The sequence below is a fragment of the Hevea brasiliensis genome, chromosome 14 (genome assembly GCF_030052815.1).
Source record: "Hevea brasiliensis isolate MT/VB/25A 57/8 chromosome 14, ASM3005281v1, whole genome shotgun sequence".
Taxonomy (NCBI): Eukaryota; Viridiplantae; Streptophyta; class Magnoliopsida; order Malpighiales; family Euphorbiaceae; genus Hevea; species Hevea brasiliensis.
The window spans coordinates 30,915,749-30,940,007 of record NC_079506.1 but is presented as its reverse complement, the minus strand read 5'-3'; positions in this window follow the sequence as shown (position 1 = coordinate 30,940,007).

Sequence of the window (24,259 nt, the reverse complement as noted above, 5' to 3'; positions counted from 1 at the left end):
AGATCATAATAGTGCATATAATTTCCCTGACCTGAGATAACATAATTATCTTGTATATAGGTAATTTGAGTTTAATAATGCTTTCATACTTGTATTAGGTATAAGTATATGGGTATATATTAGCTCCAACTAGTTATATATGGAGATAGGTGTCAGTCAAGATAGGATTCGTTACTCTAGGTAAATAGGAATAAAATCCTATGTTCATTTAATTGTTATTGATAATTTAAGTTGTTGGCCAGGACAGATAGACTTAGCTATAAAAGAGTTTATGACAGGATAGTCTTATTAATCAAGAATTAAAATTAAAAGAGAACATATGATTCAATACAATTGGAGTTTGACATAAGCCATGACTTCAGCTTAAGTTGAGATTTTATAACATAGAGATTCTAGTGCATAGTATATATGATCAAAAGTTCATAAATTGGAGAACTAATTCATAACTAATTGGGTAGTTATAGTATATTATGCTAGATGTCAACTTTGACTCATGAGAACTTGAATGAAAGGAAATTTCATTTTGAGTTTAGAATGGTTTCAATAATATTAAGGAGTTAATATTATTCTCATTACCAATTAGAAATGAACCTAGGAAGACACACACATAAGAGCAATTTGATCAAAGTATAATTAATTAAATTAATTAATTAGATGGTTTAATTGATTAATTGAATTAACTAATTTAGTTTGCAATTAGATTGTAAAGTCCCTAGCATGACTTGAAACTAAATTTATCAATGGAAGTTTTCAAGTTAATATTTAAAGTATTTAAATATAAACTTGAAAATTAACTTAACGAAAAAAATGAATTTTAACTAGTTTGACTTGTTAAAATTTGACTATGTTGACTTAGTCAAATATGGGAGAAAATTAATTAATTAATAGTTGATTAATTAATTAATTGGCATGATTAATTTTGATTAATCTAATCTTAATTTCTTGAGTAATATTAAGCTTTAACAAATGGTCCAATGAGATTGAGACAATATTTTTAATTAGCCAATTAAAGATGAACACTTATTAGCTTAATTAATTAAAAGTTGAGATATTAATATATGAGATAAGAAGAAAATAAATGACTTCTTCTTCTCCCATACTAGCCAACCACTCTTTCTCTCTCTTTTCTTTAGTTTCATTTTCATTCTTGAATCAACATTCAAGAACACTAAGTGTTGTTGCTCTTGAATCTCAAGTGAGAAGTGTTTCTCATAACTTCCATAAGAGAAAAACTCAAACAACATACTCTTTCCTCCCTTTTTGTTGTTGGCCATACCATTAGGAAGCTAAAGAAGAAGTTTTTGATTTGATCAATGGGTTTCGATCAAGGATCTTATGTGGACAAGCTAGAGGGCTAGCAATTGGTGGCCTTGCTTCTTGGATTAGGTGTGTAGAATTTGATTCTAGTTCTATTGGGTAAGAATTCTCCAAAAACCTAACTTGTTTAAATTTGGAGAAATTGTTTCCTAATGGCAATTAGGCTTGATTAGCATTTAAAACATGATTTTGTATGATAAATGATGTATTTTTCAATAGCTTAATGTGGTTGCATGATGCATGAAATCCTAGATTATGAAAAATTTAAATTGCTAATATTGGCACCTATTGACAAATTGTTCTTGCATTTGGCGCATTTCTCTTTCAAGCATTGGCTGGAATGGCTGGATACGGCTTGGAAAATTGTGGCTTCTCTCTCTCCCTGTCACATATTCTCACCTGCAAGCTACTGTTTATTGCCATTCTGTTTCATGCTGCTATCAACTAGTGGTGCAAGTGCCGCTAGAGTCCTCGTTAGCATTGAAGGGTTATTGGTGGTCGAAAAAAATGGAGTTGTTGGTGGGGGGGGGGGGGGGGGAAGAAGAGAGTAGGCGTGGAGAGTTCTTTTAGATGGAAGAGCTGCACGCATTTTTCAAAATTGTTTCTTTTTTTTATATTTAATTACCTTTTTAGTCCTTGAACTTTTTAGGTTCATTCAATTAGGTCCTTTTGCTTCTACAATAAAATCTTTTAAAACTAGTTTTTATTTAAAGTAACACTAAAACACTTATAATACTAATAATAATATTGTTCTTAACAATAAAAATTTCTTCATCAAATGTGTAACACCCTCATTGTAGCACCCCTCACCCGTCTACAGTGTAGCCGAGCAAGGCGTGTCACACGGAGTGCCGGAGTACCTGATCTTATCTGATTTCATTACAGTTCTTGATTTATTTATTCAAAAACTTTATTTAAGGTTTAGGCTATTTTTACTTTTATCAAAATCTAATTAATTTGGAAATTTCAAAAATTTTAACGATAATCGAGCAGTCTTAGGTTGTAATTTGGATGATTCTTACAACACGCCAAAAATAATTTCAATATATGCTCAAATTCATAACTCAGATTATCTCAAAGCATTCTCATCAATTTCTCAAACTCAGATTCAGTCTCAAAATTTCTCAAACTCAATCTCATTCAGAATCATTATGATTAGATAATCAATTTAAATATCAGAATTCTTATATTTCATTAACTTATACAAATTTGCCAATTAACTACATAAATTTATCAAGTATAGGATAGACAAATGAAATTACAATTACTAATTCACATTACAATAATAGCAGTAATTATAATGTATAGATTATAAAACATGCTTAAAATGAGCCCTATCTACATGCATTGCTGAGGAGGTGACAATCTTGAACTCTTCTGACACTTCTGTAGATCTGAACTCTAAAAATCTCAGTCGACAGTTTACTAGTTTTACCTTCAGTACCTGCGCGAGGAAGCAATTCCATCGCGCTAAGCATTTCTGCTTAGTGGTGCAATAGTATAACAAGAAATATTATATACAAATAAAGAAAGAAATAAATCATAATTCGGTTACTCAGGAATCAATTTAATTTGATATGATATTTCTAGTATCGACGATCTTATATACTAGTTTGTTCCTTTTTGGAAGTGCTTAGTTTATAACTTTTCAGTAATACTACTCAGTATACAAATTATTCTAACTGTATTGTATTTCAAGTCTCTATAGTTCTGCAATTTATATTTTTGTTATGTTTCTTTTGCTAATCTCTTTGACTCATTCATTCAATACTTAATTTAATTGTATTGAAATTTCATTGTACTTAACTTAACTTAGCTGCCTAAATTGAATAATGTTTTAATTGACTGCCCATGTAGCCTATACACTGACTAGACTGGATAAACGGATATACTAGCACTGGGTACCTAGTACCTCGGGCCGTCACACCATCGATCACAAAGTATCTCCCGGTGTGCAAACAGTGTGGCTAAAAAGCCATATAATCAATTAGACATTAAGCCGAGTATAATAACACAATCTGTATAGCCATGGGCTATTAAAATCATAGTATGGCATAATAAGCCATAAAACACAATATGACGTAAAGTCATTTACAGAACAGCTGTCAGAATCCTATTGGCATGCCAACCTATCCAAACTGGTCAATTGGCAAATTAGGGAATAGTACAAGATTAAATATTTATTTTTAGGGTTTACTGGTCATTATACAATTCATTGGTCAATGAAAATGTTGACCTTTTCATACATCATGCATAAGTTGATTCTAATATCAACATGTCACAATTTGTAATTCAATATGCTTCTAATATAGTGCAATTTACCATTTTTATAAATTGGCATTCATTGCCAAATTGCTTCAAGCATCATTGTATGTAAATGTCAAATTCTCAATTTTTGTGTGCTAGATTAGTCTAGCTTAAAGTCTTATTTCTCTTGGTTTTTAGCTTCTGGTCAAAAAAGCAAAATTGTAGCTCTATGTCTTATTGCACTCTGGGTAAAATTTCAGGTCATTCTGAGTTGTATAGACCAAGATATGGTCAATTTACTAAAGCTGGATAGATTGCACCTTTAGTGCAAAATTTGATCAATCTTAGGTCACATTTAGTTCTGGCAGTTTTGGTATCCGAACTTGTGCAAGCTATTTGACTTGGTTCTGGCCATTTGTGGGCTTTGGTGTCTTCATAAGAATTGTAGCTCTATGTCTTATTGAACTTTTAGCAAAATTTCAGGTCATTCTGAGTTGTATAGACCAAGATATGGTCAATTTACTAAAGCTGGACAGATTGCACCTTTAGTGCAAAATTTGGTCAATTTTAGGTCACATTTAGTTCTAGCAGTTTTGGTACCTGAACTTGTGCAAGCTATTTGACTTGGTTCTGGCCATTTCTGGGCTTTGGTGTCTTCATAAGAATTATAGCTCTATGTCTTATTGAACTTTTGGCAAAATTTTAGGTCATTTTGAGTTGTATAGACCAAGATATGGTCAATTTACTAAAGCTGGACAGATTGCATCTTTAGTGTAAAATTTGGTTAATTTTAGGTTACATTTAGTTTTGGCAATTTTGGTACCCGAACTTGTGCAAGCTATTTGACTTGGTTCTGACCATTTCTGGACTTTGGTGTCTTCATAAGAATTGTAACTCTATGTCTTATTGAACTTTTGGTAAAATTTCAGGTCATTCTGTTATATAGACCAAGATATGGTTAATTTACTAAAGCTGTACAGATTGTACCTTTAGTGAAAAATTTGATCAATTTTAAGGTTAGTTGCTAGGCAGAATTTTGGCAACATTTCTACATGAAAGTTAGCCTATTTTGTAACATCCTCATTTTCGTAGCCCATACATCCTACTGTTCCGATAGCTAATGTCTGCCCCGAAAAGTCGGAATATCTGGAACTACACTTAATTGACAGTGGGGAAGCATAAAATAATGAAATATGTGATGAGAAAAATTAAGAAAAAATAAGAGAGATAAAATGTAACTAAGTTAAATGAGCCGAACTCGTAGCGATGGATGACCGCACCGGGAAGTTACGGTGATGACCGTTGCCTAGCCCTGGACCGCGAAAAACCCGGGAAAATATTTTCGGGACATAATAAAAGGTCTACTGAGGTGTAATTGACATTGGAAATATATCAAAGAAAAATTTGTAAGTCAGTATAAACGGAAAATGAAAATTAAAGAAATCGACAGTACAAGGAGTAAATCGGTAGTACCGAAAAAGTTTGAATTTGACCCGAAGAGGGGCATTTTGGTCAATTGAAACTTAGAGTTGACTTTTGAATTCAATGTCCATTATAAAAAAGTGGTATTATACTTTGAAAATATCATGAAAAATAAAAATGTGGTACATTATATAAATAGTGGAAGATTGGTGGCATAATTACAAATTAAGGAACTTTGGATTATTTAAACCATTAATCAAACTTAGTGCTCCACTAAGCATGATTTATGGGACCTATATAAAGCCTTTTGGATAGAATTACATCTCATCTTCATCCTCTCTTCATCCAGCCGAAGTGAATCCACCATTGTTCCTCCATGGCCGAAGCTTCATTAACCTTCATGCACTCCATTTCTAGCCACCTTTCCACACAAATTCCTTCATTAATCTTTGCCTACTCAACTTGGGGAAGCTATAGGCAGCAAGAAGGAGAGGATTTAATGAAGTTTGATCAAGCACAAAAAGGGTTAGTGCTTAATCTTCCCATTTTCCTTCACTAATCCTTGTGTTGAGTTTTGGGTAAGTTGAATTGCTAAGAAAAATTAAGGAAAGGATTGAGTATTGGTGAACCTTAGTTTTGGAAACCATGAAAATGCATATTTAGTGACTTATTCTTATATTTAATGGATGGGAGTTAAGGTTGATTAACTCAAATGGAAGTTGTGGTAAGTTAATATCAAAGTATGTGCATGTTAGTGCTTGAATTAAGGGTTTGAAATGGGACCTTGATGCTTTGGAAAACTGCCATTTTGGAAGCCTATAATATCATGAATTTGTGGGTGTGAATATCAAGTTTATTAATGAAATATGATGGTGTTGAATTGTGGGCAGTTTATATAATTGCCATGGAAGTGTATGTGTAAAATAAGTGTTGATGTACATTGAATTTGGGTTGATGTAAATGTTAAATTTTAATGGTGTATTATGTGCATTAAGCACTTGAGTGTTCTGCCCAAAATGCTTGCTGGAATTGTGTATAATATATATAGAAGTGCCATGATTAAATGTTGAAGTATTGGGAGGAGGAGGATTGTCAAAATTGGAAGTGTGATGTTCAAATGTAGGTTGTATATATCGGCAGCACCTAAATTAGGTCATAAGTGTAAAACTGTGAACCCAATTGGTATGAGGCCAATGGGGGGGTGAAACTAGACACCAAATAGCCAAAATTTATGTAGAAATATTGCCAAAATTATGCCTAGAAATTGACCTTAAAAATGACCAAATCCGGAATGGCAACGTTGCAAATCCAGATTTTTGACCATATGAACAGTAGTCATTGGGATGACCATAACTCACTCAAAACAAGTCCAATTGACCTGAAATTTTTACCATGGATAGCGTAGACATAGAGCTGCAGTTCTTATGAAGACACCAAGCCCAGAAATGGCCAGAACCAAGTCAAATAGCTTGCACAAGTTCGGGTACCAAAACTGCCAGAACTAAAAGTGACCTAAAATTGATCAAATTTTGCACTAAAGATGCAATTTGTCCAGCTTTAGTAAATTGACCATATCTTGGTCTATACAACTCAGAATGACCTGAAATTTTACCCATAGTGCAATAAGACATAGAGCTACAATTCTTATGAAGACACCAAAGCCCAGAAATGGCCAGAACCAAGTCAAATAGCTTGCACAAGTTCGGGTACCAAAACTGCCAGAACTAAAAGTGACCTAAAATTGATCAAATTTTGCACTAAAGATGTAATTTATCCAGCTTTAGTAAATTGACCATATCTTGGTCTATACAACTCAGAATGACCTAAAATTTTACCCAAAGTGCAATAAGACATAGAGCTACAATTAAAGACACCAAAGCCCAGAAATTGCCAGAACCAAGTCAAATAGCTTGTACAATTTCGAGTACCAAAACTGCCAAAACTAAAAGTGACCTAAAATTGACCAAATTTTGCACTAAAGGTGTAATCTGTTCAGCTTTAGTAAATTGACCATATCTTGGACTATACAACTCAAAATGACTTGAAATTTTGCCCAGAGTGCAATAAGACATAGAGCTACAATTTTGCTTCTTGACCAGAAGCTAAAACCCAAGAGAAATAGGACTTTAAGCTAGATCAATCTAGCACACAAAAATTGAGAATTTGACATTTACATATAATGATGCTTTAAGTAATTTGGCAGTGAATGCCAACTTGTAAAAATGGTAAATTGCATTATATTGTTAGCATATTGAAATACAAATTAGGACATACTGATACTAGAATCAACTTATCCATGATGTATACAAAGGTCAACATTTTCATTGACCAGTGAATTGTATAATGACCAGTAAACCCTGAAAATAAAGAAATAAATATTTAATATTGTAATATGCCCTAGTTTGCCTAGTTGACTAGTTTGGATAGATTGGCATGCCAATATGATTCTGGCAGCTGTTCTGTAAATAGCTTTACGTCATATTGTGTTTTATGGCTTATTATGCCATACTATGATTTTAATAGCCTTTGGCTATACAGATAGTGTTATTATACTCGGCTTAATGCCTGATTGATTATATGGCTTTTTAGCCACACTGTTTGCATACCAGGAGATACTTTGTGACCGATAGTGTGATGGCCCAAGGTACTAGGTATCCAGTGCTAGTATATCCATTTATCCAGTCTGGTCAGTGTATAGGCTGCAGTCAATTAAAACATTATTCAATTCAGGAAGTTAAGTTAAGTTAAGTATACAAAAATTTCAGTACAATTAAATTAAGTATTGAATGAAATGAGTAAAAGAGATTAGCAATAGAAACATAATAAAGATACAATTTGCAGAATCGTAGAGACTTAAAATATAATACAGTTAGAATAATTGATTCTTGGATATCCGAATTATGATTTATTTCTTTCTTTATTTGTATATATTATTTCTTGCTATATTATTGCACCACTAAGCAGAAATGCTTAGCGCGATGGAATTGCTTCCTCACACAGGTACTAAAGGTAAAACCAGTAGACTGTCGACTGAGATTTTTGGAGTCCAGATCTGCAGAAGTGTTAGATGAATTCAAGATTGTCACCTCCTCAGCAATGCATGTAGATAGGGCTCATTTTAAGCATGTTTTCTAATCTGTACATTATAATTACTGCTTCTATTGTAATATGAATTAGTAACTGTAATTTCATTTGTATATCCAGTACTTGATAAATTTATGTACTTAATTGGAAAATTATATAAGTTAATGAAATATAAGAATTCTGATATTTGAATTGATTATCTAATCATAATGATTCTGAATGAGAATCAATTTGAGAAATTTTGAGACTGAATCTGAGTTTGAGAAACTATTGAGAATTCTTTGAGACAATCTGAGTTATGAATTTGAGTATATATTGAAATTATTTTTAGCAGGTTCAGAAGAACTGTTAGTCCAAATTACAGCCAGCACTCTGCCGGATTATCATTAAATTTTTTTGAATTTTTTTAAATTAGTCAGATTTTGATAAACAGTAAAAATAGCCTAAACCTCAGATGAAGTTTTTGAATAAGTAAATCAAGAACTATAATGAAATCAGATAAGATTAGGTGCTTCGATACGCCGTGTAGCACGCCTTGCTCGGCTATAGTGTAGACGGGTGAGGGGTGTTACATATTTGGTGTTTAGTTTCACCCCCCCATTGGCCTTATACCAATTGGGTTCATAGTTTTGCACTTATGACCTAATTTAGGTGCTACTAACATACACAACCTGCATTTGAACATTACACTTCTAATTTTGACAATCCTCCTCCTCCCAATACTTCAACATTTAATCATGGCACTTCTATATATATTGTACACAATTCCAGTAAGCATTTTGGGCAGAACACTCAAGTGCTCAATGCACACAATACACCATTAATGTTTAACATTTACTTCAACTCAAATTCAATGTACATCACTTATATTACACATACACTTCCATGGCAATTACACAAACTGCCCACCATTCAACACCATCATATTTCATTAATAAATTTTATAAACTCACACACAAATTCATGATATTTAAGGCTGCCCAACATGGCAGTTTACTAAAGCATCAAAGTCCCACTTTAAAATTCTTAATTCAAATGTTCTAATTCAACAATTCACATTCAACCAATTTTTAGCATAAGTATTTTCATCAATCTAAGTGTAACCCTCATTTGCTTACTTATCAACATCCCAAAACATCAATTAAATTCATGAGATAATTAATCTCTCATGTTCTCATGGCTGCCCAAAATGAAGCAACAATACAAATCCCCATTTCAAAAGCTCAATCACAAGTTACACATGAGATTAACTTACTAGCATCACAAATTACTTTAATCCACACTAATTCCCATTAAATACCATCAATTACATATAAGAATAATTCACTTACCTTCCCTTTTCATGGCTGCCAAGAATTACACACACCAAATACTCACTCAATTCCTTAAATTTTTCAACCAAACTACTCACCATAACCTCACTACAAACTTTACTTAAGCAAGGGAAGAAAAACTAGCACTAACCTCAACTTGAGCTTGAAAAATCCTTGGAATTTCCTCTCCCTTTTGCTGCCTATATGTTGCCCATGGTGCAAGGATCATTTTTCATGAAGGGAGTTTGAAGAAATAATGGCTTAAAGGTAGGGAAATGGAGCTTGCTTCATGGATGTCCATGGAGGACACTTGAGAGCTTCAATTCGGCCATGGGAGAGGAGCTTGATGAAAGTGATGAAGTGAGTGGGAAAATTCTACTCCTTAGGTGTCTTTATATAGTGCCACTTAGTGTCCACTAAGTAAAGTTTACTAATATAATAATTAAACTATGTAATATTTAAATTAAACCCCATATTTTCCCTAATTTTCATTACACATTTAATTTCCTTTTTCATGGGGTTCTCAAAATTTAATACTACTTATTTTTAATGGACATTTAGGTCAAAAGGCAACTCTAGATGTCAGATGACCAAAATGCCCCTCTTCGAGTTAAATTCGGACTTTTTCGGTGCTATCGATTTACTCATTGTACCGCCGATTTCTTAAATATTCATTTTTCATTTATACTAACTTATTAATTTTTCTTTGACATTCTCAATGTCAATTACACCTCAGTAGACCTTTAATTAAATATTTTCCCGAGTTCCCCGCGGTCCAGGGCTAGTCAACAGTCATCACCGTAACTTTCCAGTGCAGTCACCCATCGCTACGAGTTCGGCTCGTTTAACCTAGTTTCATTTTCTCTTTTTTATTTTTCTTTAATTTTTCTTATATTTTCCTTTTATTTATTTCATCATTTTATGCATGTTTACTATCACCGAAGTGTAGTTCTAGACATTTCGACTTTCCGGGACAGACATTAGCCGTCGGAACAGTAGGATGTACAAACTACGAAAATGAGGATGTTACACTCATCCTCATTTTAATATTCTCAACTTACTCAAAAAAAAAAAAAAAGATACTCACATAAATTGTAAAACTAGTAGTGTGTGCAATCACTTTCACCCACACCTAGGAAGTGATTACCAAGATTTTGAGGATTAAATTGAATTGATTAAAAAGTTCAGGGGAAATTAAAAGATAAGAGGACTAAATTGAATAAATTATAAGTTTGAGGGAAAAATTATAAATGACAAATGAAAAGCCAATTAGAAGTTGAAAGCTCACTAAGGACCAATGGGTAAAAACTAAAGGATAATACCCTTCCTTATTTCCTCATTCCAGCTGACCAACACCCCATTAATTTCCCAATTTTGTTTTTCTCTTTCAAAAGCCAATTTTTTGAAAAATTGAAGGAGAAGAACCCCAAATCAAACCCTAGAAAACAACATTCTAAAAGCTTAAGCACAAGGGGGTAAGAAGAGTTGAAAGATCAAGCTTGAAAGAACTGATTTCTTGAAGGAATGGAGAAGATTTGAAGGGAACAAAGGGCAGCAGCTAGATTCAACCAAGGTTATTGTTATAACTTGCTTATTTTGATCATGTTTGAGTAGGAATTTCATTAGGGATAGGAAAGAAATACAAAGGAATGATAGAGATAGCTTGTAAGTGTGTGTTAGGGTTTGGTTCTGCCCAGGAGGCTACTGGGCAGTCACTTTTGAAAATTCATAACATGAGCTAGGAATATTGAATTACTGAGATTCTTATGCCTATGGAAACCTTAAAGAATTCTCTAAAACTTTGTAGTTTTGTGCCAGCCTTAATTCCCCTATTAGGATGGTCTTTGAAGGTAAAACTTTTTATTGCTCAAATCTGGAAAACTGACTTGATGATTTCCAAAAATAGGACAGCTAACTTTAAAAAATTCATATCTTGAGCTACAGAACTCGAAATGGTGTGATTCTAGAGTTATTGGAAAGCTTGATGAGAGCTCTAAAACTTTGTAGTTATGGCCAAGAATTGATTCTATCAGCTGCATGATGATATTTTTGCATGTCTTGTTACTGCTCTGGCTGAGACTAGTGTCTAGAGTAGGCTGCATATTTCTAGTCATAACTTGAAACACAACCCTAATTTTGATGTACTTAAAATTATAGATTTAAATAGACATGTGAATGTTGATTTTTAAAAAATATGACAACCAAATCCTGTTTCTATAATTTTTGGTAGAATTTTTCACTTGCTGCCCTATTGGCCAGAATTGACTGAGAATTTGAAAATTGTGACCTGTGAATAGCTGGTACTAATTTGAATATAAGTTGAGTTGTAGAACTCCAATTGAGATAAAATTTAAACCAAAATTTTCTTAAGACATAGACTTTAAAAATTTTTTTACAGACTTTGTGCCAATTTTGAATGTGAAGTACTTGGATATTGAGTGCAAATTCAGGTAAAAATCTAGAAACCTAAAAATCTTAGAATAAGGCACCCAAAAATAGTACCTGGTATTTTGGCTATAATTAATGATCTAGACCTCCAAATTGAGTGATGAAAAATGATAATGAAAGCTAAAACATAAATCTAGAAATTTTATGAAGAAAGCACAAGCTAATTCTTGCTTTTACCTAAGCTGATTGTTGGTGGAATAGTTAGAATGTGTAGTTATTTTAGGAATTTCACTTGGAATTTATTTGGTTAGTTACTAGTAGAAGTTGTAATAAGTATTGAAGCTTTTGAAATTGTGTGTTTCGGTGGAGAAGAGAAGTTGGAAATAAAGGGATAAATAGGTCAAAGAAAGGAGACTAAGATAAGGTTTGTGCACAACTCTAATCTTCTTGTGTTTTAAAGTTAAAAATGAAAAGAATAGATTTTCTACAAGCTCAAATGTGAATTTCCTTTGTCTTAAAAAAAAAAAAGATGTGTGATTGATTGAGAATTATTTATATTGTTTTGAAAACATTTTTACTATTGAAAAGAATTTATTATTGTGATGAAAAGGCGGACGTTTGGCCATTTATTATATTATAGCATAGGGTTGGCCGGATGTATGTGATTTAGAAGTGTTTGTGAAATTGATATGTTGCCAACCATATATGATAATATATGATGATTTGAAATATTCGTTTATTTGAATAGAAATTGTTTTAAAATTATTTTAAAATCATAGGTGGCATGACAGATTTTGATTTTCTCCCTCAGTTTATGAGGTTGAGATTGGATATGTTCGTCCTCCACTTATGGAGTTGAGATTGGCTATATTATCCTCCCTCTCTGGCTTACTAGCTGAGGTTGAGATTGGATGGGTGCACTCGTATTTGCTAGCTAGCTTTGCCTCCCTCATTAGTTTCGGCTAGTTGGGGTTGAAATAGCTTTTTCATGGTGTACAATATGACATTGATTAGAAATTTTATGTCATTATACAAGCTGTGAGATGTTGGCAACACTAACTATTTTTAAATGGTATAAGAAATGTGTTATTAAAAGTTTTGTTATTATTTTCGTGTTTCATGAAATTGTGAATAAATGAAATTATGAAACGATATTATATTTCACGTGAGATTTTATAAATTGATAATTGTGCGCTACTAAGTTTTTGTACTCAACGATGGTTTTTTTTTTTTTTTTTTATGCTATCACAGGTAAAGGAAAGGAAAATACCGCTGAGTGAATGTAATAGATGCCGCATTTTTTTGCAAGCAGGGTATAGTTCTAGATTTTCACTTTTGAATTTTTTTTTCTGATGTAAATAATGACTATATGTATGCAAGAAATATTTGAGCAGTTATATAAAGATGACATAATATTATTTTATTGATATCAAATGAATGAAAATTTGTAAGGATTTATTTCTTTTGGTTGTGAATGAGGAAAGCATTTATTGAAATGTTGATTTGATAAATGTGGTGATATAAATATATTGCTACAATTTTTTTTAACAGGTTTAAAATTTTGGGTAAATAGATTTTTAGCTGTCATCACGTCGGATTTTCATCTAATTCCTTTAAGTTTTAAAAATACTTATTTTTTTTAATTAATTTCATGGTATTTTTCTTAAACCTTAGAATAACTATTAAACCTTTTATCAACAAGTTTAACTTGAAAATGAATTTGGAATCATTAAATCTCTTGTAATATGTTTAATAGATTATCGGTAGAGGGTGTTTCGGTAATTCATTAGGCATATTATGGGAGGATGTCATATCTTATGAAAGGGTAAAGTGTGACATGTTTTGGTGGTATTAGAGCAAGATTTGAGTTACATACTAAAAATATTTTCTTGATAAGTATAACTACTCAAATGTTATAGATTGATACATATAGTACATTTACATCATGAAAAATGAACTCATGAGTAGTTTTCATGAGTGGAAAACTATCCCATATAGTCTGATGGAGCCTCCTATTTTGACATGGGGTGATTTTCGTAGAGAATTCAAGCAGAAGTATGTTCCTGATACTTATATTGATATGAAACTCCAGGAATTTTTGGGTTTAAGACAGGAGGATAGAACAGTAGCAGAGTATGAAACAGAGTTCTCCCGATTGAGTCACTATGCAAGAGGCCTACTTACTACTAGCAGAGACAGGTGTAAGAGATTTGAGATAGGTTTGAGGCCGAGCATTAGGAAGCAAGTAGTGGGCTTTCGGTATGTGAATTTCTCATATTTGATTTCATAGGTTCTCGAGCTAGAGAGAGTAGAACTTGAGGAGATAGCTGAGAAGGGAGTGGGAGAGAAAGAAAATACTGTGAAGATGACTATTCAGAGTAAGGCAGTGGTTCAGGGAAGAGAAAGAGTTTCGGGAGACCTAGTACCTGGAGATTTGGTAGAGGCAGATTATCAGTGCAGAGGCCAACTAGACCTATTCAGCAGATGTCCAGAGGATCATTGTCTATTTGCACATGTGAGACCTGTGGCAAGATGCATGGTGGAGTATGTTTCAAGGCCATAGGAGCTTGCTATAACTACGGAGGAACTGGACACTTTACCAAAGATTGCACTAGTACACGCAAACCTATGCCCTACACTATAGCAGAGGGGCCAGTTCAGGGTTTTACCCTAAGAGGTTCATAGTCTACTAATAGAGGCAGGGGTAGGGGTTAAGGCAGTACTACCACTAGTCAGGTTATTGTTAATCAGCCTGAGCAGATTAGAGCACCAACCAAATTACTTACCATACGTCAGAGAGAGGAGGTAGAAACTTCTGATGTGGTGGCTGGTACATTCTCTTTCTTTGATTAGGATGTATATGTATTATTTGACCTTAGTGACAGGAGCGGAAGCATGAAAACACAAGTTTAGATAATTGAAATTCAAAATTTTTCTTCTAGGGTCACATGCATCATGCAAGATTTATTTTTATCTATTTGATTTTAATGATAAACATCATATTAAAACTCTTTTAATATATTTTTGGATCTACATTTTCCATTTAAGATTTTAGAATTAACAGATTAATCCATTAGAACCCTAGATTAGATCAAGAACAAGTGCATTAACCTTTTGATGCATTACAGTGTGTTTGACACCTTTAGGATGCGTCTTTAGGACACCAGATATTGTCCCTCTAGCTTGTCCACACCAAGATCACCTATGGCAGCCCTTGAACAGCTTCTAAAGCTTTTTCTATGAATTAGAAAATCAAGTTTTGTCTTTTGAGAAATTACAGATGTAAACAGAACACTAGAAACTATTTCTAGTATTTTTAATTCAAGAGATTGTTTGCTAATCTCTTTGAATTAATGAGAGATAAAGAAGAAGAGAAGGAAGAGCAGCCAAGGGTGGCGGCACAAAGAGATGAATGGCAGCTTGTTATGTTTTCTTTTCATAACAACACTTATATAGCTAGGTCACCACTTAAAACCCTTGCCACATGTCACCTTTTGATTAGCTCTAGGTTTAATTGACCCAATCACATTGTGCCAAGTGTCAAACCTATATTTAATCTTGACTTTGATCATCTTATATGATTAAAAGACATATGGCAAGCTTATGTGTAGTGCCATATGTCACTATCTCATGGTGCCACATGTCACCCTGTGAAATGACTAAAATACCCCTGTGTCGTAATTTTGAGTTCTCAACCCAAAATAATTATTTCTCTTCTTCTAATCAATTTATATCAAATATAAATTAATTAATTAATCTCTATTAATTAATTTCTCATTAATTAAATTCATATTTAAATATTTTAAATATAAATTTAACTTATACTATATATCCAATAACCTAGATTTGGTTTCAAGCCATGCTAGGGACTTTGTAATCTAATTGCAAACCAAAACTATTTAATTAATTAATTAAACTCTTTAATTAATTAATTAAATTATATTTAATTTGGTGATTACTTGTGTATGTGTGTGACTTACTAGGCTCATCACTAATTGGCAATGAGACATGATATCAACTCTTAATATCATCAGAACTCTTTCTTACCATAAATGATTTCTCTAAATCATTTTATGCATCTCATAGACCATGGTTAACACCTAGCATAACATGCCATGGCCACCCAATTAGTAATAAGGTTTACCTTAAATGAACCTATAATCATATGTTACCATGCACTAGAATCTCTCTGTTATAAAATCCCAATTCGAGCTGGAGTCATGGCTTATGTCAAACCCCATTTGCTATGAATATTATGTTCTCTTTTAATTCCAGTTCTTGATTAAAAATATTTTTCTCATCAGAAACTCTTTTCTAATTAAATCTATATGTCCTGACCAGGAACTTGAAACATCAAGAATAATTAAATGAACATAGGATTTTATCCCTATTTACTTAAGAGGAACAGATTCCATCTTGATCAACACCTACTTCCATATATAACTAGTAGGAGCCAACACATGCCCATATACCCATACACAGTACAAGTATGAAAGCAGTATCAAACTCAAACTATCTATATATAAGATAACTGTGCTATCTCAGGTTTAAAGATTATATGCACTGATATGATTTATGATAATACATTGACAAGAGTAAACTCCATGTGCTTGTCATAAATGTCACTGGTTCGACTTACTTATTATGTATAAGTGCCCATCATGTTTGTTATATGGTATGAGACTCACCATTCCATCTTATTTATATCTCATAGAAATAACTTGGGAACAAACATGAATACAATCTTTCTGGATAAGTCATGTCCTTATTGTGAAGTATCCTCGATTGTGAACCTATTTATGATACTTTGTGCTAGAAATACTGTCACTCATATTCTTAACAACTTAAGAATAGAATTCTAACAAAATATCAATGAACCTTTTCTATTACACATAAATATATTATGTAAACAGAAAAGTGAAAATGCCTTTTATTAATAAAACATGTACAAGATACATATTAAATGATATGCTATAGGGCATACTTCTAACAATCTCCTACTAGCACTAGAGCCATTCATTAGAATATCTTAGACCCATCTTCTCAAGATGTCGGTCTAACTGAGCTTGTAACAAAGTCTTAGTGAACGAATGAGCTAGATTTTCAGCTGATGCTATTTTCTGCATGGATGTATCACCTTGCCCCACTATCTCTCTGATAATGCGGTAGCGCCTTTCTATGTGTTTGGATTTCTATTGAGACCGAGGTTCCTTATATCCAAACAGCTTCTTTTGCAGGATCTGATGCAGCAATATACTCAGCCTCAGTAGTGGAATTTATAGTCGTACTCTATTTGGAACTCTTCCAACTAACTGCACCTCTATTGCAAATGAACACATACCCAGAGGTAGACTTTCTATCATCGATATCTAATTGGAAAATTGGAATCAGTATAACCATCCAATTGCAAGTCTCCACCTCCATATATCAAGAATAAATCCTTAGTTCTTCTCAAGTACTTAAGGATATTCTTAACAGGTATCTAGTGTTCCAAACCTGGATTGGATTGATACCTGTTTGTTAAACTAATAGCATATGCAATATCCGGCCTAGTACACAACATTGCATACATCAAACTTCCAATAGCCAAAGCATATGGAATCCTGGCCATTTTATCTCTTTCTTTAGGTGTCTTTGTAAACATCTCTTTAGAAAGGTGGACACCATGTCTCACAGGTAACAATCCTCTCTTAGAATCAATGCATGTTAAACCTCTTTAACACCTTTTTCAAGTATAGACTTTGGGATAAACCAATTATTCTTTTCGCTCTATCTCTATATATGTGAATCCCAAGAATATAGGTTGCCTCCCCTAAGTCTTTCAAGGAGAATGTATTTGACAACCATACCTTTATAGTTGTCAACATACCTGTGTCATTACCTATTAATAGAATATTATCCACATATAAGACAAGGAAAGTGATACCACTATCACTAACCTTCTTATATACACATGGCTCATCCTCATTTTTGATAAAACCAAATGACTTAATGGCTTCATCAAAACGGATGTTCCAACTCCTCGAAGCTTGTTTTAACCCATAAATGGATCGTTTTTTCTTACGCACTTTGGAACCATCTTGGGATTCAAAACACCTAGGTTATTCCATGAAAATGTTTTCTTCAATGTATCCATTGAGAAAAGCTGTTTTGACATCCATCTGCCAAATCTCATAATCATAGTATGCAACTATTGCTAATAGAATCCTAATTGATTTAAGCATGGCAACAGGCGAGAAAGTCTCCTCATAGTCGATTCCTTGCCTTTAGCGAAACTCTTTCGCTACTAGCCTTGCTTTATAGGTCTCTACCTTTCCATCAGAACCAATTTTCTTCTTAAAAACCCATTTGTTCTCTATAGGTACAATACCTTCAGGTGGGTCAATAAGATCCCAAACTTGATTCTTATACATGGAATCAATCTCAGATTTCATAGCATCAATCCATTTTGAAGAGTCTATATCTGATATAGCTTTTTCATAGGTTAATGGATCATCTCCATGATCTACTTCTTCATGAGTAGACAACTCTTGTTCTTCTTCATGAAGGAAACCATATCTCACTGGTGGGTGAGATACCCTGGTTGTTCTATGAGGAACAACTGTAGATGTTTCATCAATAGGTGTAGGTTGACTAGATGGATCTATATCCATCTGATCTATTGATTGGTCAAAATTCTCCAATTCCAACTCTATTTACCTTCCTTTGCCTCCTTCTTGAACAAACTGTTGTTCAAGAAATGTGGCATCTTTACTTATCATAACCTTTTGTGATGTAGGTAAATAATATCCAAAATTATCTTTTGGATATCCAACAAATCGACCCTTTTCTGATCTGGTTTCCAATTTATCAGTATTCAGCTTTTTAATATAAGCTGGACAACCCCAAATCTTAACATGCTTAAGACTTGGTTTTCTTCCATGCCATATCTCATAAGGTGTGGAAGATACTGATTTTGTTAGAATCCTATTCAGAATATACAAAGCTGATTCTAATGCAAATCCTCAAAAGGAGATTGGCATATCAGTATAGCTCATCATAGTACGTACCATATCCAACAGGGTATGATTTCTCCTTTCAGATATACCATTCAGCTGTGGTATTCCTAGAGGAGTCAGTTGGGAAACAATGCCATGCTCTCTCAAGTATTCATCAAATTCAGTACTCAAGTATTCACCTCTACGATCTGATCGAAGAGCTTTAATACTTTTTCCTGTTTGATTTTCTACTTCAGATTTAAATTCTTTGAACTTTTCAAAAGATTCATGTTTGTATTTCATTAAATACAAATATCCAAACCATGATTTATCATCAGTAAAGGTAATAAAGTAATAAAAATCGCTTCTAGCCATTTCTCTAAATATGCCACATACATCACTATGTATTAGTTTCTAAATATTTTCAACTCTTAGTCCTTGTCCAACAAAGGGTGATCTAGTCATTTTACCCTGAAAGCAAGATTCACAAGTTGGAGTAGGCTCGGAGCCCAATGAGGATAAAATCCCCATTTTCTCTAGTTTTGCAATCCTATCTTCTGCAACATGACCTAATCTTAAGTGCCAAATATATTTTGAACTTGAGTTGATTTTTATCATGGCATTTCATTCTTTGAAATTGCTATACTCTGGGCAGTTCCCTTTCCAGTGCCCATCCTACTAGCAGTGGAAACACTTTCCTTTGCCTTTGTCAGCTTTGATCTTTGTTTTTCTGTTTGGCTATCTTCTTAGAAGATCTTGGAACTTGAGGTTTCTTTTTCTAATTGCTCTTCTTCTTGTTGGACTTTCCAGCAAAAGAAGATGCAATCAAAGCTACCTCTTCTCCTTTATTGCCCGACATATTCTTTTGGGCAATAACCAGCATGTTGAGTAAACCAGCCAAGGTGCATTCCTATTTAGTCATATGGAAATTTGTCACAAAATTCCCAAATGTCTGAGGTAGGGACTGAAGGATCAAATCCGTCTATAGTTGGAAATCCATGTTAAAGTCAAGATGTTCAAGCTGCTCGATCAGCCGAATCATCTTGTGGATGTAACACCCCTATTTGTATAGCCTGGTATATTTCACTATTCCGATGACTGATGTCGGTCCGGACAATTAAGGGGATTAGAACCATACTTAAGACAACTAGAGAAGCCATAAACACAAATAATTAGTAATGTTCAATTAGTTAAGTATAAATAAGAAAAACAGAACAAAAGAAGTTAAACGAGCCGAGAGTCACAGCGATGGGTGACCTCCTCGGGAATGACTGCGAAGTCATTTTAAACTCAAATTTCGAACCGTAAAATGTGACGCTGCGGTCCTTAGGACTCTTATGAACACAGTGGAAAAGAGAAAATCACGAAAAAGAACTATTAAGCCAGTCAAATAATTAGGTCAGGAAGCCGGAAGAAATATGAAATTATTTGCAAACCGGGATGAATCGGCGAGGGGCAATTTGGTCAATTGACCCCGAGAGCTGACTCCTGACCTAACTGTCAAATAAAATCAGAGAAAAGAAAATTTCGGAATCGAGAATTAAATTAAAGAACTAATAGAAAAATAAATAGAAAAAAAAGAAAAAGATGGAAAAGTCAAAGGTGATGACATCATGCATGACCTCATGCATGATGCCATAACTAAACTAATTAATTTAATTAATTAATTGGAATTTTTGTGGTCTTCCATAAGTTAAATTAGAGAAAAGAAAACAAAAGAAAAAAAAAAATAAAGTTGTCTTCTTCTCCCATCAAGTTGCCGCCCCATCTTCTCCCAAGTCCCTCCATGAAAATCCACCATTAAAGCTTACACTCAAGCTTTAATTCATCCACTCAATCTTCATAAATCCCCCAAAAACTTCACTAAAGCTTGTTATTACAACTTGAGAAGAAGATTACAAGGAGAAAGAAGAGTTAAAGATAGGGTTTGAAGGATTTAAGAAAGGTTAGTGTGCTAACTTACTATTTTACTTCTTTAAATGCATAATTAGTTGTGAAAGTGAGCTTAGAACTTGATTAAATGAAACAAATATGGGGGAAGGACCATTGCTGAAATTTCGGCCTGGTTGAAGGGAGTATGAATTGCATGAATTTAATGAGTTTGAATGAGGTTATGGACCTCAATTAGTTGATTGATTATGTTGAGAGCTTTGAATTTAGTTAATTGAAATAATTAAATGAGTTAGGGTTTGAATGTTAGGGTTTGTGAACCAGAATTTGGAGAAATGAGTAAATGGCATGTTTGACCTGTTGTGAGGTGAAAAATGGTCAATAATGACCAAAGGAGATGTGTTTGAATTGTTGGAAGTGATGCCAAATTCGGAGGTTGAATGGTCATGCTGCTGGCAGCATGACTAAACCAACTTTGAAGGACCAAAACGGAAATTTTACAAGTCCAATTGATATGCCACCAATTGGAGATGAAAATAGACATAAAATTGCACAATTTTCATTAAGGAACCATGCGCAAAAACTGACCACAACCTAGTGAACCAATTGACCAAAGTTGGTTGAGAGCATCACATCAGATAAACCGACCAAATAAACAGTGTTTGTTCATTTGGTCGTAACTCGAGCTAGGCAGGTCAAATTGACCTGAAAATTTACCAGTGGTTAGATCACATATAGACCTAAAACTTTTAAGTCCAAATTCGACCAGCAACTAAGTCATTTGGCCACCCCAATTTAGTGACTCAAATCTGCCAGCACCAAAACTGCCCAGAAAATCTGGGTTATTTTCCATCCGGCAGCCCTGATTCAAAGGGCCATAACTTGAGCTACAAAACTTCAATTGAGGTGATCCAAAAATGAGAATAAACTTAAGACATTAAGGAACATTTTCTATGAAGGAAGTTTTGCCAAATTCCAACAGTAAAATTGCCAATAGAACAGTGCAACTAGGAGCACCAAAACTGAAAATTTGACAATTTAGCCAAAAGGACTTAAGCTTTGAGAAAATGACCAAAACCAACAAATTTAATGACCAAAATGTGGTATGTGGGTGAAGTTGGAGTTCCCATACCTATTAAGCCTTAAAAAGTCAACAATTTGACTTGAATAGTATAGTGAATAGTAACCCGAAACACAAAAATTTCGAGAACGTCGAATTTAACGCAATAGAACTAGTAAAAATGAAGTTAAATTTATTTTTGGATTTATGCTAAGTTATGGTATCAAACAAGGCGAAATGTGTTTCAAATTGAAAAGACTTGGAAATTCGAAGAGACTGAGTCAAGGCTTCAAGGCGACTCAAGTCAGGTTTGTGCACAATAAGAATTGTTTAAATATTTTAATCTAAAAAATTTGACTTCTTTGATTATTTATGTAGTGTGTTGCCATTTTATAATCGTAAATGTGACTTTGAAAATTGATCAAATTTCTCATAAATTGTCTGTATAAATTGTTTTGAATTGAGTTTATGTTCACACTTAGCATGACAGTATCACATTATTCCTCCTCCATTTATGGGGTTGAGATCGTTTATTTTCCTCCCTCTCTGGCTTGCCAGTTGAGGTTGTAGATCGGATGAGTACTCATTAGCTGGCTAGCCACCTCCCTCATTGATTTCGATTAATGGGGTTGAGATTGCTTTGTCGTGGTGTACAACACAGTATTGATCGGAAATTTTGTGTAATGGCTTAAGTTGTGTATGACTTTGGCAACACTGTGTTTATGAAATTGTTTGACTAAACTGTGTTTAATAGATTATTTGACAAAATGATGTTATTATGAACTTTAATATTGTGAAATGTGATTGAGAAACATTTAAATTGTGTTTGGCAATGAATGATTTATTTATTGCATTTTAAATTTTTATTGTGCACCACTGAGTATTTTTATACTCAGCGATAGCTTATTTTGCTATCGCAGATAAGAGCAAGGAAAAAGCAGCAGAGTGAGCTGCTACTAAGTTGAAGATCACACCAATCTTTTGTACGGGTATTATTTTATACCCTTGTAGATAATTTTGATGTAAATATATATAATGTTGTATGTATCAATGTAGTTTAGCAGTTGTAAATAAATTGTAATAATATTTTTTGGATTTCCTTCTGTAAATTAATATTTGTACTTATGAATTTCTTACTCTATGCTTTGTGATTGGAGATATTAAATATTTTGAGATGATAAGTCTTGAATTGCATTGTGAAATTATTTTGAAGTATGTTGAACTGAGTTGATATAGTTATTGAAGGTTGGGAGTTGTGAAATATTTTTGGAAGTGTTTTTTTTTTAGGTATTTGAAGAACTGTTTTCTCTAATTACAAACGGAACTCTGTCAAAAATTTTATAAAATTTGTGGCAAAATTTAAAATGGACAAAAATCTTTACTAGTATTTAAGCTTTGAATAAATGGTTTTTAATTCTCACTAAAATACTCACCACTTCCAAAATGTAAGAAAATCGTTTTAAAATCCCTTGTAGGGTACTTAATGGGTTATCGGTAGGTGAAGTTCGGTAGTTCATTAAGTATTCTATGGGATCATGTTATGCCTTACGGAGGGGTAAGGTGTGACATGCTTTAGTGGTATCAGAGCATGGTTTTTCAATAAATTTTGACAATGTGTATGAACATTTTATTGATAAGTATAACTGCTCAAGTGTCTTTTATTGATACATATGACGTATTTACATCATGAATATGCACTAACGGAGGTCAACCTCCTTATGTTTGATCTCAGGAAGTAGAAAATTTGAGAAAATGGAATGGAAGGAGGAGATCATTCTGAAGAACAATATGTTGAGGCTGAGGTTCAAGGGGAAGCCCCAGCACTCCAGAACGTGAGTGGGTCAGCCACTCCAGCTCCTGCTCTAGCACCGCAGTTTCCTGCTCAATTTGTACAGCAGATGGCTGCGTTCTTCCAGCAAATGGCGGGTAATGTGCCACCCCAAGCTCAAATGCCAGTACCTGTAGCACAACCATAGCTCTCAGCTCGGCAATATGAAAAACTGATGAAATTTGGGGCCACCGAGTTTAAAGGTACTGTGGATCCACTGGAGGCAGAACAGTGGTTGGAAAGAATGGAACGAGTTTACAGAAAACTGTAGTGTACGGAAGAGATGAAGTTTGAGTATTCAGTATCTCTTCTTCAAGGGGATGCACATGGATGGTGGAAGACCATCCCCCACAGCCTGGTCGAGCCACCTGTGCTGACATGGACAGACTTCCTGAGGGAATTCAGGCAGAAATGGGTTCCTGATGCATATGTAGATAAGAAATTGCAAGAATTCCTGAGTTTAAAGTAAGGGGACCGAACCATAGCAGAGTATGAGAGAGACTTCTCAAGGCTAAGCCACTATACTGGAAGCTTAGTCTCCACCCCCAGAGATAGATGCAAGAGGTTTGAGTTCGGGCTAAGGCCAAGTCTGAGGATGCAAGTTGTGGGTTTCAGACATCAGAATTTCGCTGAATTTATCTCACAGGCCTTGGAACTGGAAAGGATAGAATCAGAAGGGGTAGTGAAGAAGGGTCCTCAAGAGAAAACTGAAAAGACTATTGGACAAGCATCT